The sequence below is a fragment of the Staurois parvus genome, unplaced genomic scaffold (genome assembly GCF_062004578.1).
Source record: "Staurois parvus isolate SC_StPar_1 unplaced genomic scaffold, SC_StPar_1.0 ptg000061l, whole genome shotgun sequence".
In the NCBI taxonomy this organism is placed as follows: domain Eukaryota; kingdom Metazoa; phylum Chordata; class Amphibia; order Anura; family Ranidae; genus Staurois; species Staurois parvus.
Window position 1 is genome coordinate 8056009 of NW_028317857.1, and position 19231 is coordinate 8075239.

Below are 19231 nucleotides of genomic sequence, written 5' to 3' on the forward strand. Positions count from 1 at the left end.
TCATTCTTCTTTTCATTCTTCTTCTTCTTTTCATTCTTCTTTTCATTCTTCTCATTCTTCTTTTCATTCTTCTCATTCTTCTTTTCATTCTTCTTTTCATTCTTCTTCTTCTTCTTCTTTTCATTCTTCTTCTTCTTCTTTTCATTCTTCTTTTCATTCTTCTTCTTCTTTTCATTCTTCTTCTTCTTTTCATTCTTCTTTTCATTCTTCTCATTCTTCTTTTCATTCTTCTCATTCTTCTTTTCATTCTTCTCATTCTTCTTTTCATTCTTCTTCTTTTCATTCTTCTTTTCATTCTTCTTCTTCTTTTCATTCTTCTTCTTCTTTTCATTCTTCTTTTCATTCTTCTTTTCATTCTTCTCATTCTTCTTTTCATTCTTCTTTTCATTCTTCTTCTCATTCTTCTTTTCATTCTTCTTCTTCTTCTTTTCATTCTTCTTTTCATTCTTCTCATTCTTCTTTTCTTCTTCATGAAAAGAAGAATGAGAAGAAGAATGAAAAGAAGAAGAAGAATGAGAAGAAGAATGAGAAGAATGAAAAGAAGAATGAAAAGAAGAAGAAGAATGAAAAGAAGAATGAGAAGAAGAATGAAAAGAAGAATGAGAAGAAGAATGAGAAGAATGAAAAGAAGAAGAAGAAGAATGAAAAGAAGAATGAAAAGAAGAAGAAGAAGAATGAAAAGAAGAAGAAGAAGAATAAAAAGAAGAATGAAAAGAAGAAGAATGAGAAGAAGAATGAGAAGAAGAATGAAAAGAAGAATGAAAAGAAGAATGAGAAGAATGAAAAGAAGAATGAAAAGAAGAAGAAGAATGAAAAGAAGAATGAGAAGAAGAATGAAAATAAGAATGAGAAGAAGAATGAGAAGAATGAAAAGAAGAATGAGAAGAATGAAAAGAAGAATGAAAAGAAGAATGAAAAGAAGAAGAAGAAGAATGAAAAGAAGAAGAAGAATGAAAAGAAGAAGAATCTTTTAATTCTTCTCATTCTTCTTTTCATTCTTCTTCTTCTTCTTTTCATTCTTCTTCTTCTTTTCATTCTTATTTTCATTCTTCTTCTTCTTCTTTTCATTCTTCTTCTTCTTCTGAGGATGAGGATGAAGAAGAAGAAGAAGAAGAAGAAGAAGAAGAAGAAATAGGATGAAAATAAGAAGAATTCCAAGCCGGCAAAAAGTGTATCTGCAGAGCTCCGCTAAGTGTATCTGCAGAGCTCCGCTATTTCTGACAGTTCTCTGACATTCACTCCATACAGCGGTTGAAACATTGTATCTATTTGTTTCCATAAATGGAAACAAATAGATACAATGTTTCAACCGCTGTATGGAGTGAATGTCAGAGAACTGTCAGAAATAGGCTATTTCTGACAGTTCTCTGACATTCACTCCATACAGCGGTTGAAACATTGTATCTATTTGTTTCCATAAATGGAAACAAATAGATACAATGTTTCAACCGCTGTATGGAGTGAATGTCAGAGAACTGTCAGAAATAGCCTATTTCTGACAGTTCTCTGACATTCACTCCATACAGCGGTTCAAACAATGTTTCAACCGCTGTATGGAGTGAATGTTAGAGAACTGTCAGAAATAGGCTATTTCTGACAGTTCTCTGACATTCACTCCATACAGCGGTTGAAACATTGTATCTATTTGTTTCCATAAATGGAAACAAATAGATACAATGTTTCAACCGCTGTATGGAGTGAATGTCAGAGAACTGTCAGAAATAGCGGAGCTCTGCAGATACACTTAGCGGAGCTCTGCAGATACACTTTTTGCCGGCTTGGAATTCTTCTTATTTTCATCCTACTTCTTCTTCTTCATCCTCATCCTCTTCTTCTTCTTCTGAGGATGAGGATGAGGATGAAGAAGAAGAAGAAGAAGAAGTAGGATGAAAATAAGAAGAATTCCAAGCCGGCAAAAAGTGTATCTGCAGAGCTCCTCTAAGTGTATCTGTAGAATAGAGGAGCTCTGCAGATACACTTTTTGCTGGCTTGGAATTCTTTTTATTTTCATCCTACTTCTTCTTCTTCTTCCTCTTCATCCTCATCCTCATCCTCTTCTTCTTCTTCTGAGGATGAGGATGAGGATGAAGAAGAAGAAGAAGAAGAAGAAGTAGGATGAAAATAAGAAGAATTCCAAGCCGGCAAAAAGTGTATCTGCAGAGCTCCGCTAAGTGTATCTGCAGAGCTCCGCTAAGTGTATCTGCAGAGCTCAGCGGTTGAAACATTGTATCTATTTGTTTCCATTTATGGAAACAAATAGATACAATGTTTCAACCGCTGTAAATGTGAATGTCAGAGAACTGTCAGAAATAGAGGAGCTCTGCAGATACACTTAGCGGAGCTCTGCAGATACACTTTTTGCCGTTTTGGAATTCTTCTTATTTTCATCCTACTTCTTCTTCTTCTTCTTCATCCTCATCCTCATCCTCAGAAGAAGAAGAAGAGGATGAGGATGAAGAAGAAGAAGAAGAAGAAGTAGGATGAAAATAAGAAGAATTCCAAACCGGCAAAAAGTGTATCTGCAGAGCTCCACTAAGTGTATCTGCAGAGCTCCGCTAAGAAATAGCGGAGCTCTGAAGATACACTTTTTGCCGACTTGGAATTCTCCTTCTTCTCATCCTTCTTCTTCTTCTCATCCTTCTCCTTCTTCTCATCCTTCTCCTTCTTCTCATCCTTCTTCTTCTTCTCATCCTTCTCCTTCTTCTCATCCTTCTTCTTCTTCTCATCCTTCTTCTTCTTCTCATCCTTCTCCTTCTTCTCATCCTTCTTCTTCTTCTCATCCTTCTTCTTCTCATCCTTCTCCTTCTTCTCATCCTTCTTCTCATCCTTCTTCTCATCCTTCTCCTTCTTCTCATCCTTCTCCTTCTTCTCATCCTTCTCCTTCTTCTCATCCTTCTCCTTCTCCTTCTCCTTCTTCTCATCCTTCTCCTTCTTCTCATCCTTCTCCTTCTTCTCATCCTTCTCCTTCTCCTTCTTCTCATCCTTCTCCTTCTCCTTCTCCTTCCTCATCTCCAAGGGCATTTACAGTAAATTAAAGGTACAGTGTTCTGCACTAATTTAAAGGCTCTCTGAAGCCTAGAAAGCCTTTTTATAAGTTGAATTCGTAGCGAATAAATTCGCATCGAATCGAATTTCTTCCTCAAATTCAGCGAATCAGCCGAATCGAATTTTTGAATAGTTCGCTCATCTCTAGTAAGGATCTTTTATAAGGTGAGTTGAGGCCTCTGACATTTATCAAAGATATACTAATCATCTTTTCTTATGTTGATGGTTTGTTTGAGGTATTGGTGTTGTTTCCAAGAGAGTGGAGAAAGATAGGGTTTTTCATGGCGTGGGTGGTGATCATCCATTGAGGATCTATTATGGGCTTGTGTCGATAGTTTTTGTGGAAGGAGGTTTTCATCTTGTATTGGAGAACTGTGGGGAGGGTAGATTCATTCAAGTTGACTGGTACTGTGGGGGGAGGGGGGGGGGAATAAAAAAGACTTTTCAAAAAATACAAGTGACATGGGTAGCATCATATGCTACTTTGTAACATGGAAGCTTGAGCAAGCATGGTTCGCTATAGGAATCATGCTGGGAGGAATCTTGAAGTATGAGGAAGTCCATACTGGCCCGTTTGCCAGTTGTAGCTGTTTATGAAGCAATGCCCATTTTGTGGTGAGCTGAAGAGTGCAGGCTGGTTTGGAGTCCTGACCATTCTGCGTCCATTTGCTGTGGACAGTTGGAGGCGGGTTGATAAGTGTCCTCCGGAATGATGTTCCACATTTTCAGGAGTTCTTTGCCTGTTTCTAAGGATTTGATCGTGTAGATCCTACCTTGGTGTTTAATGGTTAGTTTCGTGGGGAAACCCCATTGGTATCCTATTCCGTGATTCTGTAGTGCTTTCATTATAGTGACGAGTTTCATACGGTTGAGAAGTGTCGTTTTGGATAAGTCGGCAAATAATTTGATATTTGTATGTGTTGGTGGTATTGAATTGGGGTTTCTGGTGGCTATCATTATCTTCTCTTTCACATGATAGAAGTGTATGCGCACCAATGTATCCCTGGGGATTGCGGCCAGAAGGAATGATGGTTTGGGAATGCGATGTGCCTGGTCTATGGCTAGTTCCACATCTGTGAGTGTAGGGATGATGTGCTTCATGAGTTGTTGGATGAATGGGACTATGGCATCCGCTATAATGGACTCAGGAATACCACGGAATTTTATGTTGTTTCTCCTGGAGCGATCCTCTAGGTCTGCTAGTTTAAGGTTTATCTGGTCAATCTCAGCTGCATGGTCTGCGTGTGCATCTATGAGGTCATTATGTGCGGCGCACATTTCTCCTAATTTGTCTTCAATATGGTGAATGCGTTTTTCTTGTTTTTGTACTGTAAGGGAGATTTGGGATAATGTCGCCGTCAAGTCGTTATGCAACGTTTGTTGCAGAGATAAGAGCATGTTTTTCATAGCGATTTCCATGATAGGTTGGCAGAGGCAAGACAGGAATCAATCAAAGATGGAGAGTTGTCAGGATTTGAAAGTGAAACAGAAGGCTGTCTGTCATGGGGGACATCAGTGTCCAATCTCGGTCTAGATTTGGCTGGGCTGCTAGTAGTAGGAGACAGGGGAGGAGAGGACTCACCTGGGTCTCCTTGGTATAATGGTGCCTTCAGCCTGGGGTCCGGGTGATATGCTGTGTCTCCCTGTGTGTCTCCTTCATGAGGGGAGAGACTGCCTGCCACGCAGCCGGTGCCATCTTGTCCACAGGGACCGAGGGCTGGGAAGAAGTTGGTGAGTTTCTTCGGTTGCCCCGGTGTTTTCCAATGTCGGGTCATGCTGGCCGAGGGTTCTGTGACCCTTAGCTATGTGCCTGCTATGTTTGCTGGGTTCCGGCTCGATGTGCCGCGATGTCACTGGCGGATGGACGGAACTCTGCTCAGTGAGCTGTCATCCGCTGGCCGGCCACGCATTTGCCCCCTTTCCCTTCATTTTTGAGGTATTTTATTTTTAGCTTTCAAGTCGTTTTTTTTGCAGGGCTAATTACCGCCCTATTGCATAGCATTTAAATTCCTAACAAAGGTTTTATACCATTTTCACTGTACTAAAAATTGTGTTTTTATTAGTGACTGTGTCTTTCCTGTTCTGCCTGAAACTGAACAAATAGGACGCAAGTACATTTTCCCCTCTTTTCCTGCGATGTTAGGTAGAGGAGAAACCTCACACATGGGGACACATGTGCAATTTTAGTGCACCTCCTAAAGAGCTGCTGGAAATTTTGGTCCTATTTTCTGCCTTAGAGCACACACAGTCAGGCAAGCAGCATTTTCTTCCACTGGCTTAGAAAATAGTCTAGAGGTTCTTTTTTAGGTTATTATTGTAACGGTGAACTCAAACAGGGTAGAAGGTGCATGGGATACCCTGAAACTGGATAACTTGAGGATTCCTCAATTTTGGGCTGCACTGCACAGAACTGCTGGCTGCAATATACAAACTTTTGGCTACACTGCACAAACTACTAAATGTCCCACGGAATCTCTTATGCTGTAGGTGACCTGTACTCATTCCAGGGTTAAAAGCTACACATAGTCACTTTTCCTCCAGCACTGAGGGTCAACTACACACTTAGTCTCCTGCAGGTTGCAGCCTGCCAATATCCACCAGGCTTTGGTGAGGGATGATATAGACTCATACCACAATAGGACAGCTGGACTCTTTCCCGTCAACTTTCACCTGGCTCTCTCCCATGAATTTTTCAGACCCAACTTGATCTCTGGACTTGAACAAATAGGCTCCCCAGTTAATCCTGTCTGGGACCTTGGTGTCTTTATACAAGCTTCAACTTGACCCTGCAACTTGAACTTGAGAATACTCACCCCCAGTTAAGCCTAGATGTCTTCATGCAGCCTTCCCTAACACTCCTGTGCCAGGGGCAGAGGACTGGACCCAGGAACACTGCCCTTGCTGCCCATGCCTCAGACTATTTGTGGACTCTCTCTTCACCATCTGGGCACACATCCCCAAGGATTGGCTAGAGTTCCATAAATATTCAGGATGCCCTAGAATCCTCTAGAAGACAGGGTAAAGTAACAGAGCAGCAGCGTATGAAACACCGAGCAGCCCTAACTAATCAATCCAGCAGTCCTCTGATTACAGGGAAACAAAGCTAAATTTTACAAGTAGCCTACTCTAAACTAGGAGGGTATAAAACAACAAAAAGCTGACAGGTGCTCCAACCATTTTGGAAAGAAGATTTCCTGGCTCATCTGATATAGAGTGTCCCAGTGCAAGTACTCCTCTGCCATAAAAAGTCAATATTTTAGCCTTGAAATAGGCATCTTTCCAACAGGCTAAATAGGAGCACTGGATTGGTAAGGGGGCACATCTGCAGGGCAGAGAACCAGAAATCAGACAACCATAGCAGCATCTTGATCAGATAAATGTTCATGAACCGCTTGTTTAATGATAACAGTAACAATCAAAAAAGATTGCACAGATATAAAGTTACTTATGGTGTAAAACAATAGCAAAGAAAACATACCATACCATTTGTAGCAAATAATATACCAATAAAATGCATGATTCTAAAAGAAATACATTTTTTCAGTGAAGCATTTAACTCTAATTAGCGAGCTCTGCATTTAAAAATGAAAACCCATAAATGTGTGCATAGCTTTTATTAAGAGTTACTAATGAAACATCTCTCAACATCTCACAAAAGTAATTATATAGTTGTGTAGAACAAATGAGCATATATACTTATTTTATTTTCATGAGCATTTCTGCCTTTAATTGATTTTTCAACCATCCTAAGCCTTCTCCAAGAATGATATTCTGAGTTTTCATTAGAAAGTTCTTTTTCTAATAAAAAACACGTCATGCTAATTGTTGTCTAAGTATGGTAATTGCCTATAGGTTTTCAGCATCCAGGGTTGTATGAACAAAATGTAATTCTTACCTTATTACAGCAGGGTCCCTCAATCCATGCAACTGGTCCTGCAGAACCTTTAATCTAAGGTGCTTTGGGCCCCAGGGTTAATATCCCTGCATTGTACATGATGACACCTAGGGATGGACCACAGGCAATGCACAGCTCAGAGCTTTGGACAGGAGAAAACAGTGCTGGATAAAGGGATAGAATAATTTTAACACCTTATCTCTGTACCCCAAAGAAAATTTAAGCATTTAATTCCTGCAGTGTAGGGAGTCCCACTGCAAGGGTGGATGTTATCTTATTATTCCTTGAGTTCAGCTTTAAAAAAAAAAAGTTGCTGAATACATTTTACTTGCACTCCTCTCAAAATTTAACAGCTGATGTTTTCATCTATTCTACAGTGGGGATCTACTATGCAGAGGGTCTGGGCATTTAACCTTTACCATAATAATTCTGTCTGTGCTGTGCTGTTAGATCTCATGATCAGTTATAAACTAGATTTGAACCCTATCTGTCATAACAAAGGGTTTAAGGAATAGAAGCTGGGCTCACTGGTGTGAGTAGTCTGCCCAAGGTCTGCTCCAAACAAACACCTGGAAAGATAAGAAATATATTTTTAAAATATTTTTTAAATATTTGGCATACAGCATGATTAGCTCATATTTCTGGAAATTAGTGCAGTAGGACTTGTGGAGTCACAACCAAGTTGAAAACTGAGGCCAATTTATTAAAGAAAATCTGTCATAAGGCAAACATAAATTGGAATACCTTGATTGCAACATCACCCAGCTCTCTTTTGGTTTGAGGACTGCTTCAACTATGCCATGGTACTTTGACAAATAGAACGCTAAGGACTCATAGAAGTAGACTAAGGGGTTGCAAGCCTTTCACCACAAAACCCAAACTTCCTGTGAGACAGGAAGTTGCCCACTTGTGTCACTTGCCCGGATGTCATCCTGGTCAAATGCTGTGCAGTTAAGCAGTTAAGAACTTATCTTTCAAAAAATAGCAATTGGAACAGCATAATAGCAAGGCAGTTAGCATTATAAAAGAAGGTCAGCAATGACAGCCCGTGTATTCTCTGTCATGACAGGTTTACTGTGAAGATGAACTGCTCTTAGTATTGTGCGAATCTAAACAGATCACATCACATAAACCTAGTAGAATGCTAGAGATATAGCAACTCTTTCGGTGAAAAAAACTCTTACTGCTTATGGAATCCACAAAGATCTAATACACATAAAGATGTGGAAGAATTTGGCCCCTCCTTTTCAGGATGTCATATTTTTGTAGATCAGATTTACAAAATTTTTTTTTTTAAATTTAAAAAAAGAAAAAAAAAAGTCGTGCCACTCATGATGATGCAATGGTGATGGTAAATAAAGGCACAACACGAGCCCCTCTGGCTCCAGTGATTGTAAAGAAGAGATGTCACATATGGCAAGATATTCTTGGTGTGTGGTGCAGCTCTAAAGGTGAACAATCCCAATGATCCACTCTCAGATACGCCCAACCACTTTTAAAATGCTGATCTGCCAAAAGGCTTAATTACAAAATTACAGATGTAAACATCTGGTTTCAATTAACACTGACCTCCAGAGGGACTGGATGCTAAGGAGACTAATGTGGAGCAAAAACTGATGGAGCAGCAGATTCGGATAAATGTGACAAGTGAATTCTAAAATTTTCACCCCAATTTATTAACCTCTATTTAGGAAATCAGTTGGTTTTCCATTAGCATATCTCAAAGATTCAGAAACTAAGACAAACGTGATTAAAACTGTGTTGCAAGTAAAAAAAGATATGCTGAAGCTTATCTTTAAACAAAAGACACAGAAGACTATACAAACCTATTTACAATTTCAGAACCAAAGGCAACTCACCAGCAGGTATACCATTTACTCTAGTGTAGTTGTAAATTCCAATATGAACAGAGGAACATCAATGCACTTGAGGGAGATTTTAACATTGAGTAAAACTTTCATATCTACTTGTAGAAACAGGCAAGGTTCCTACCTCCTGAAGACTATGGGGTTGAAATACTAAAACTGGAAAGTGCAAAATCTGGTGCAGCTCTGCATAGAAACCAATCAGCTTCCATGTTTTATTGTCAAAGTTTAAATGAAAAAGCTGAAGTTAGAAACTGATTGGCTACCATGCAGAGCTGCACCAGATGCTGAGTACTCCAGTTTTAGTAAATCTTCCCCTATGTGTAAACTATATGAAGACCCTGATCCTATAATTCTCAAAAAAATTAAATTTATGAAAAACCCAGTCACTCATTGTATGGGCTTTGACATGTTAACTTACATTTAAAAGAAATTTCAAAATTTTTAAATCTACAGTTTTCATTAAAATAATATGACAGAGACTACAAGTAGTTGTTTCAATACTAATTATACAGGCATGGATCATTGCTGTCATCATCAAGCAACCATCCTGAGAAATGTCATACAGCCATTACTGGAGTGCATGTAGACAGAAAATGGCTGCAGGAGATCAGCATACATTAGAGGCAACAAAAGATAAAAAATTTGAAATTTTACTAGAAAAAGGACAACTGTCTATGGTAAGCAGTGGTTTAGTGAACTAAATGCCATTCAATTATGGTCAGTTGTTCAACTGAGTTGTACAGTTTATAGGTTACATTTGAAGGTGGAAAAAGTTCTGAAATTATTTATCTATGTCTCATTTTTTTACATCACAGAATCCTGACATTTTGACAGGGGTGTGTAGACTTTTTATATCCACTGTATATCACATATAGAAAGTGAGGAAGCCACAGAACTGCTCTCTAATTTTAATAAAACCATTTATTAAATACATCAGAATAAAATTAAATACCACTCACAAATGGAGGCGCCTCCCATGGCACCTGGAATGATCTGCCAAAGCTCTCACAGGCAATGCTGCCATTCCAATATCAATGGGAGCCGATGTGCATTCCAAACAGCAGAAGTGATGTGACCAGAAATTCCCGCCCCTACATGTGTCATCATATCCTAGATATAAACAGGAGGCATGAAACTGAAAGTGAACCTGTATTTTGCCCATGCAGGGTAAAGCTAAAGATTTACCTTTCTTCCTTCCCTTCCAGCACTACAAACTCCCTACTGCTCTATTCAACTGCCAAAATAGGAGAGCTGCCATGTAAATTATAAATCATTTAAGTCATACAGGGCTATAAATTCTCCCCATGGAACAGGAATGGTGCTTGATGACAGGCCCAGCGCTGTCACATGGAGTGAGTTATATGGTCTTTGAGAAGTAGCAGGTATTTCTTCCCCGGGCCCCATCCGCTTGCTGTTGTATATTGTGTGCAATCACAGCAAAAGTTACACACACACACACACACATATATACAGTACTTTGAAAAATTATTCATACCCCTTGAAAATTTCCATTTTTTGTCATGTTACAGCCAAAAATGTCAATCCGTTTTATTGAGATTTTATGTGATAGACCAACACAAAGTGGCACATATGCAATGGAAAAACAGAATGGCTGGCCGCACAAACAGCAATGTGGTGGATGAAATCTAGAGATGAGCGAATCGAAGTATCCGAAGTGGAATTCGAGTCGAATATCGGAAAAATTTCGATTCGTGCCGAATCCGAAAAACAGCCTAATTCGGACGCGCGAATCGAAATTTTTCCGAAAATGGCGGCTGACATGTGCGGCGACGGAGCGGGGATGTCGGGGAAGGCGCGCAGACAAGGCGCGCTGCCCCATAATGCATTCCTCAACGACATGTGATCGCATCAGCCAATCAGCAGCCAGCCAGCCAGCACTGTGTAATGGTCGAGGTATATATAGCGGCCATTTTGGAAATCTTCATTTGCCTGCAGTCATTGAACAGAGGCAGACCGCTCTGTACTAGGGACAGGGACAGAGTTAGGGCCACAGAAACGAGAATTGGGGACAGAGAGAAGTTACTTAGGGACAGAGAACCATTACTCAGGGACACAGACTTGTTAATGAGGGCCACAGAATCGTTATTTAGGGACAAAGAAACGCTAGTTAGGGCCACAGAATTCATACTCAGGGACAGACAGAATTTTCACTCAGTGCCAGAGAATTGTTACTTAGGGCCACAGAAACGTTATTAGGGCCACAGAATTTTTACTCAGGGACAGACAGAATTGTTACTGAGTGCCAGAGAATTGTTACTCAGGGACAGACAGAATTGTTACTGAGTGCCAGAGAATTCTTACTCAGGGCCACAGAATTCATTCTCAGGGACAGACAGAATTGTTACTCAGGGACAGACAGAATTGTTACTGAGTGCCAGAGAATTGTTACTCAGGGACAGACAGAATTGTTACTGAGTGCCAGAGAATTGTTACTCAGGGACAGACAGAATTGTTACTGAGTGCCAGAGAATTCTTACTCAGGGCCACAGAATTCATTCTCAGGGACAGACAGAATTGTTACTCAGGGACAGACAGAATTGTTACTGAGTGCCAGAGAATTGTTACTCAGGGACAGACAGAATTGTTACTGAGTGCCAGAGAATTGTTACTCAGGGACAGACAGAATTGTTACTGAGTGCCAGAGAATTGTTACTCAGGGACAGACAGAATTGTTACTGAGTGCCAGAGAATTGTTACTCAGGGACAGACAGAATTGTTACTGAGTGCCAGAGAATTGTTACTCGCACAGACACAAAATTGTTACTTGCACAGACACAGAATTGTTACTCGCACAGACACAGAATTGTTACTCAGGGCCACAGAATTCATACTCAGGGACAGACAGAATTGTTACTGAGTGCCAGAGAATTGTTACTCAGGGACAGACAGAATTGTTACTGAGTGCCAGAGAATTGTTACTCAGGGACAGACAGAATTGTTACTGAGTGCCAGAGAATTGTTACTCGCACAGACACAAAATTGTTACTTGCACAGACACAGAATTGTTACTCGCACAGACACAGAATTGTTACTCAGGGCCACAGAATTCATACTCAGGGACAGACAGAATTGTTACTGAGTGCCAGAGAATTGTTACTCAGGGACAGACAGAATTGTTACTGAGTGCCAGAGAATTGTTACTCAGGGACAGACAGAATTGTTACTGAGTGCCAGAGAATTGTTACTCAGGGACAGACAGAATTGTTACTGAGTGCCAGAGAATTGTTACTCAGGGACAGACAGAATTGTTACTGAGTGCCAGAGAATTGTTACTCGCACAGACACAAAATTGTTACTTGCACAGACACAGAATTGTTACTCGCACAGACACAGAATTGTTACTCAGGGCCACAGAATTCATACTCAGGGATAGACAGAATTGTTACTGAGTGCCAGAGAATTGTTACTCAGGGACAGACAGAATTGTTACTGAGTGCCAGAGAATTGTTACTCAGGGACAGACAGAATTGTTACTGAGTGCCAGAGAATTGTTACTCGCACAGACACAAAATTGTTACTTGCACAGACACAGAATTGTTACTCGCACAGACACAGAATTGTTACTCAGGGCCACAGAATTCATACTCAGGGACAGACAGAATTGTTACTCAGGGACAGACAGAATTGTTACTGAGTGCCAGAGAATTGTTACTCAGGGACAGACAGAATTGTTACTGAGTGCCAGAGAATTGTTACTCGCACAGACACAAAATTGTTACTTGCACAGACACAGAATTGTTACTTGCACAGACACAGAATTGTTACTCAGGGCCACAGAATTCATACTCAGGGACAGACAGAATTGTTACTGAGTGCCAGAGAATTGTTACTTAGGGACAGACAGAATTGTTACTGAGTGCCAGAGAATTGTTACTCAGGGACAGACAGAATTGTTACTGAGTGCCAGAGAATTGTTACTCGCACAGACACAAAATTGTTACTTGCACAGACACAGAATTGTTACTCGCACAGACACAGAATTGTTACTCAGGGCCACAGAATTCATACTCAGGGACAGACAGAATTGTTACTGAGTGCCAGAGAATTGTTACTCAGGGACAGACAGAATTGTTACTGAGTGCCAGAGAATTGTTACTCAGGGACAGACAGAATTGTTACTGAGTGCCAGAGAATTGTTACTCAGGGACAGACAGAATTGTTACTGAGTGCCAGAGAATTGTTACTCAGGGACAGACAGAATTGTTACTGAGTGCCAGAGAATTGTTACTCGCACAGACACAAAATTGTTACTTGCACAGACACAGAATTGTTACTCGCACAGACACAGAATTGTTACTCAGGGCCACAGAATTCATACTCAGGGACAGACAGAATTGTTACTGAGTGCCAGAGAATTGTTACTCAGGGACAGACAGAATTGTTACTGAGTGCCAGAGAATTGTTACTCAGGGACAGACAGAATTGTTACTGAGTGCCAGAGAATTGTTACTCGCACAGACACAAAATTGTTACTTGCACAGACACAGAATTGTTACTCGCACAGACACAGAATTGTTACTGAGTGCCAGAGAATTGTTACTCAGGGACAGACAGAATTGTTACTGAGTGCCAGAGAATTGTTACTCAGGGACAGACAGAATTGTTACTGAGTGCCAGAGAATTGTTACTCAGGGACAGACAGAATTGTTACTGAGTGCCAGAGAATTGTTACTCGCACAGACACAAAATTGTTACTTGCACAGACACAGAATTGTTACTCGCACAGACACAGAATTGTTACTCAGGGCCACAGAATTCATACTCAGGGACAGACAGAATTGTTACTGAGTGCCAGAGAATTGTTACTCAGGGACAGACAGAATTGTTACTGAGTGCCAGAGAATTGTTACTCGCACAGACACAAAATTGTTACTTGCACAGACACAGAATTGTTACTCGCACAGACACAGAATTGTTACTCAGGGCCACAGAATTCATACTCAGGGACAGACAGAATTGTTACTGAGTGCCAGAGAATTGTTACTCAGGGACAGACAGAATTGTTACTGAGTGCCAGAGAATTGTTACTCGCACAGACACAAAATTGTTACTTGCACAGACACAGAATTGTTACTCGCACAGACACAGAATTGTTACTCAGGGCCACAGAATTCATACTCAGGGACAGACAGAATTGTTACTGAGTGCCAGAGAATTGTTACTCAGGGACAGACAGAATTGTTACTGAGTGCCAGAGAATTGTTACTCGCACAGACACAAAATTGTTACTTGCACAGACACAGAATTGTTACTCGCACAGACACAGAATTGTTACTCAGGGCCACAGAATTCATACTCAGGGACAGACAGAATTGTTACTGAGTGCCAGAGAATTGTTACTCAGGGACAGACAGAATTGTTACTGAGTGCCAGAGAATTGTTACTCAGGGACAGACAGAATTGTTACTGAGTGCCAGAGAATTGTTACTCGCACAGACACAAAATTGTTACTTGCACAGACACAGAATTGTTACTCGCACAGACACAGAATTGTTACTCGCACAGACACAGAATTGTTACTCAGGGCCACAGAATTCATACTCAGGGACAGACAGAATTGTTACTGAGTGCCAGAGAATTGTTACTCAGGGACACCTAATCGTTGAATTAAATAGTATGTCAGACAACATGCAGAGGAGTGGCAGAGGAGGCAATGTTTTAGGAGCGAGCAGACGTGGCAGCAGAGGAAGGGGTCGAGGCAGCAGTATTCGCAGCCAGAGGCCAGTGCTCCCGGTGTCATCCAGCGGTCGTGTCTCCACCGACAACCCTGCCGTCATTGATTGGTTGGCTCGGTCGTCTTCCTCTTCCCAGGTCACCTCTGACACCTACAGCCAACGGTCGGTGGGTACGTCAGACACAACCGTTAGTTGGCATGGCCCGGGACCAAGCCCACTGAAATCACGTGTCCTCTACCTGCCCCTGTCCTTTGCTGTTCCCTCACCAAGCGAAGTATCGCATGCTGTGGGCTCAGCCCCACTGTACAGTGAGGAAGAGCTAACAGAGGGCGGTCAGGAACGGGGGGAGACATCGGCCTTTTCAGCAGCCAAGCGAACAAGTACTGGCGAGGAGAGTGGCTCGGTAGCCGGTCTAGAGACAGGTCTGTCTCCTGACCCAGACGCAGCCGAGGGGGCTAGTAGTGAGGCGGAGACCCTACTTGATGATGAGGAGGTTGATCGCACTTGGCAGCCTCGTCGTCATCAGGCAATTTCTTCCGCATCATCAGGAGAAGAGGGTGGCAGCTTGGCAGCGAGCAAAACAGTCGGTGGGTTGCCCAGGAGACAGCAGCAGGGTCGCATCAGTGTCAGTGGAGCCAAACGTCCACGGAGTAGAGCACCAGCTCCACTGCAGCCTACCACCACGGCCAGTAGTGGTGCCGGTGCGCACGGAGGAAGTAGCAGTCAGCCAGTGAAGAGTAGCGGGGGCAAAGTTTCCTACTCGGTGGTGTGGCAATTTTTCCTCAAGCCGCCCGAGGAAGTAAACGTAGCCGTATGTCGACTATGTGGCCAGAAATGCAAGCGTGGCCAGGGGGCCCATGTTGGGACTACAGCGTTGCGTCAGCATATGCAGCGTCACCATTCGGTGGCCTGGGAAAACCGTGATAAACATACGGCGGTTCTGCCTGCCCCAGCCCCCGCTCCATCACCCGCTCCGTTACTTGCTCCGTCACCCGACGTCGTCAATCGCCCTCTATCAGCCAGTCAAGGCTCCAACACCTCTGCTGAGGGGAGTTGTCGCTCATTGGCATCTTCCGCTCGTTCAGATGCTCCTTCTCCTGCTACTCCTCTTCTCGGATTCCGTCAACAGTCTTTCTTGGAATCCGTATCCAAGAGACAACAGTTTGCGAGCACGCACCCGACGGTGCAAAAGCTGAACGTCCTCCTGTCCAAGTTGCTGGTGCTGCAGTCCCTCCCTTTCCAACTGGTGGACTCAGCACCTTTCCGAGAAATGATGGCTTGTGCCGCGCCGCGGTGGAGAGTGCCAAGCCGTCATTTCTTTGCCCAAAAGGCAGTGCCAGCCCTGCATTCACATGTAGAAGAGATGGTGGGCCAGTCTTTGAGCATGTCGGTCTCTGCCAAAGTGCACGGCAGCGCCGACGTGTGGAGCTGTAACTACGGTCAGGGACAGTACATGTCATTTACGGCCCACTGGGTGAACGTGGTGCCGGCACAGCCGCACCAGCAACTTGGACAGGTCACGACGCTTTTGCCTCCACGTTTGCACGTCCTTGGTCCAGCAAGCATGTCCGCCTCTACCACCTCTTTTTCCGCCGTGTCCTCAGCCGCCACCCCCGTGCCAAGTCCCATTACCCGACCGGCATATCACATGTGCAGGGCGCAACGGTGTCACGCTGTGCTGCACCTGGTATGCCTTGGCGAACGTAGTCACACAGGGGAGGAACTGCTGAGTGTAATGAACAGAGAAATCGACAGATGGCTGTCTCCGCGCAAACTAAAAATCGGAACCATGTTGACTGACAACGGAAAGAACATGGTGTCTGCTCTGCGTCAAGGAAGGTTGTGCCATGCGCCATGCATGGCTCACGTGTTCAATCTGGTTGTCAAGCGGTTCCTAAAATCCACCATCCCACTGCAAGACATCCTTAAAATGTCACGTAAACTGTGCATGCATTTCAGCCATTCCTACACCGCAAAGAACACCCTCATTGAGCTGCAGCGGCAGAACGGAATTCCACAGCATCGCCTGATCTGCGACGTTGCAACAAGGTGGAATTCAACCCTACACATGTTAGACCGCCTTTACGAGCAGCGAAAGGCCATCACCGATTTCCTGATGTTACAAGCGGATAAAGGTACTCCCCTGTGTAACTTAGATGTCAGCCATTGGCAGCTCATGCGTGACACCTGCCGCTTGCTCAGGCCCTTTGAGGAGGCCACGCTATTCGTGAGTCGGCAGGACTATGGGATGAACGACGTCATTCCTCTGTTGCACGTCCTGGAACAAATGCTGTTAACAATGGCTGGTCAGGGTGCGGTAGACGTGGCGCACAGATCTCAACGCCACATGACCCCTGTGGGGGCAGGACAGGAAGAAGAGGAGGAGGTAGAGGAGGACATTTGTGCTCAGGAATTATTGAGTGAAATGGGTGGTTTTTCCACTCAGCGGACAGGAGTGGAGGAGCAGGAGCATCTGGTAGAGGAGGAGGAGGAGGAGACAGAGGACCCAGACGCACCGTGGCAGTATGCTGTGGAGATGGAGGCAGGGAGTCCCTCGCATTCCTTGGCACAAATGGCCCATAGCATGCTCGGTTGCTTGCGTAGCGACAGCCGAATAATAACCATCAGACAGAGGGATGACTTTTGGCTGTCCACCTTGTTGGACCCTCGCTACCGGTCCAAAATGGTGGCCTTTTTCACACCTGCTGAGAGGGAGGCCAAAATTACGTACTATAAAAACCACCTATGTAGTCAGTTGGTCTCTGCCTTTGTGCGCCAACGTCCATCCTCAGACACTGTGGGCCCTGTGCGCTCGCGTTCCGCTGGCATGGCAGCAGGGGAGGGGTGGGGTGGTAGGAGCAGTGGCAGCTCCACCAGCAGTGGCTGCCTCAGTCTGCAGTCGATGATGAGTAGCTTTCTTCACCAGCGCAGTGAGGAAACTACTAACCAGCCGCAGCAGCAGCAGCAGCATCAGGTGGACCTGGAGCAGGAGCTCAAACAACAGGCTTGGGCCTACTTGGACAGCACCCTGCCAACCGAGGTAGACAATCCCCTTGACTACTGGGCAACGAAACTTGACCTTTGGCCCCAACTAGCTGAATTTGCCCTTGAAAGGCTGTCATGCCCGGCCAGTAGCGTGGCATCGGAGCGCGTGTTTAGTGCGGCAGGAGGTATTGTAACTCCGCGGAGGACACGACTGTCCACCCAAAGTGTGGAGAGACTCACGTTTGTGAAAATGAATCAGGCGTGGATTAGTCTGGATTTCAAACCACCAGTTCCTGACACAACTGACTAAATCCGCCATGAATCATGCCTCAAACATGTGCCACTTTCAGGTCTCCTCACACTGCTGGTGTGTTTAATTTTTTGACATAGGGTGCTGGCAGATTACGGGCCTCCTATAGCTGCTGCCAGGCCCCTAATCTGCCATAGGCCCCTATATACCGCCTCCTCATGCTGCTGCTAGGTCCAGAGTCTCTCATGGGTCCCTGTACGGCCTCCCATTGCTGCTGTCTCCATCGCCACACTCTGCTGCCATGTGCCACTTTCAGGTCTCTTCACACTGCTGGTGTGTTTAATTTTTTGACATAGGGTGCAGGCAGATTACGGGCCTCACATAGCTGCTGCCAGGCCCCTAATCTGCCATGGGCCCCTATATACCGCCTCCTCATGCTGCTGCCAAGTCCAGAGTCTCTCATGGGTCCCTGTACGGCCTCCCATTGCTGCTGTCTCCATCGCCACACTCTGCCATGTGCCACTTTCAGGTCTCTTCACACTGCTGGTGTGTTTAATTTTTTGACATAGGGTGCAGGCAGATTACGGGCCTCACATAGCTGCTGCCAGGCCCCTAATCTGCCATGGGCCCCTATATACCGCCTCCTCATGCTGCTGCCAAGTCTAGAGTCTGTCATGGGTCCCTGTACGGCCTCCCATTGCTGCTGTCTCCATCGCCACACTCTGCTGCCATGTGCCACTTTCAGGTCTCTTCACACTGCTGGTGTGTTAAATTTTTTGACATAGGGTGCAGGCAGATTACGGGCCTCACATAGCTGCTGCCAGGCCCCTAATCTGCCATGGGCCCCTATATACCGCCTCCTCATGCTGCTGCCAAGTCCAGAGTCTCTCATGGGTCCCTGTACGGCCTCCCATTGCTGCTGTCTCCATCGCCACACTCTGCTGCCATGTGCCACTTTCAGGTCTCTTCACACTGCTGGTGTGTTAAATTTTTTGACATAGGGTGCAGGCAGATTACGGGCCTCACATAGCTGCTGCCAGGCCCCTAATCTGCCATGGGCCCCTATATACCGCCTCCTCATGCTGCTGCCAAGTCTAGAGTCTCTCATGGGTCCCTGTACGGCCTCCCATTGCTGCTGTCTCCATCGCCACACTCTGCTGCCATGTGCCACTTTCAGGTCTCTTCACACTGCTGGTGTGTTTAATTTTTTGACATAGGGTGCAGGCAGATTACGGGCCTCACATAGCTGCTGCCAGGCCCCTAATCTGCCATGGGCCCCTATATACCGCCTCCTCATGCTGCTGCCAAGTCCAGAGTCTCTCATGGGTCCCTGTACGGCCTCCCATTGCTGCTGTCTCCATCGCCACACTCTGCTGCCATGTGCCACTTTCAGGTCTCTTCACACTGCTGGTGTGTTAAATTTTTTGACATAGGGTGCAGGCAGATTACGGGCCTCACATAGCTGCTGCCAGGCCCCTAATCTGCCATGGGC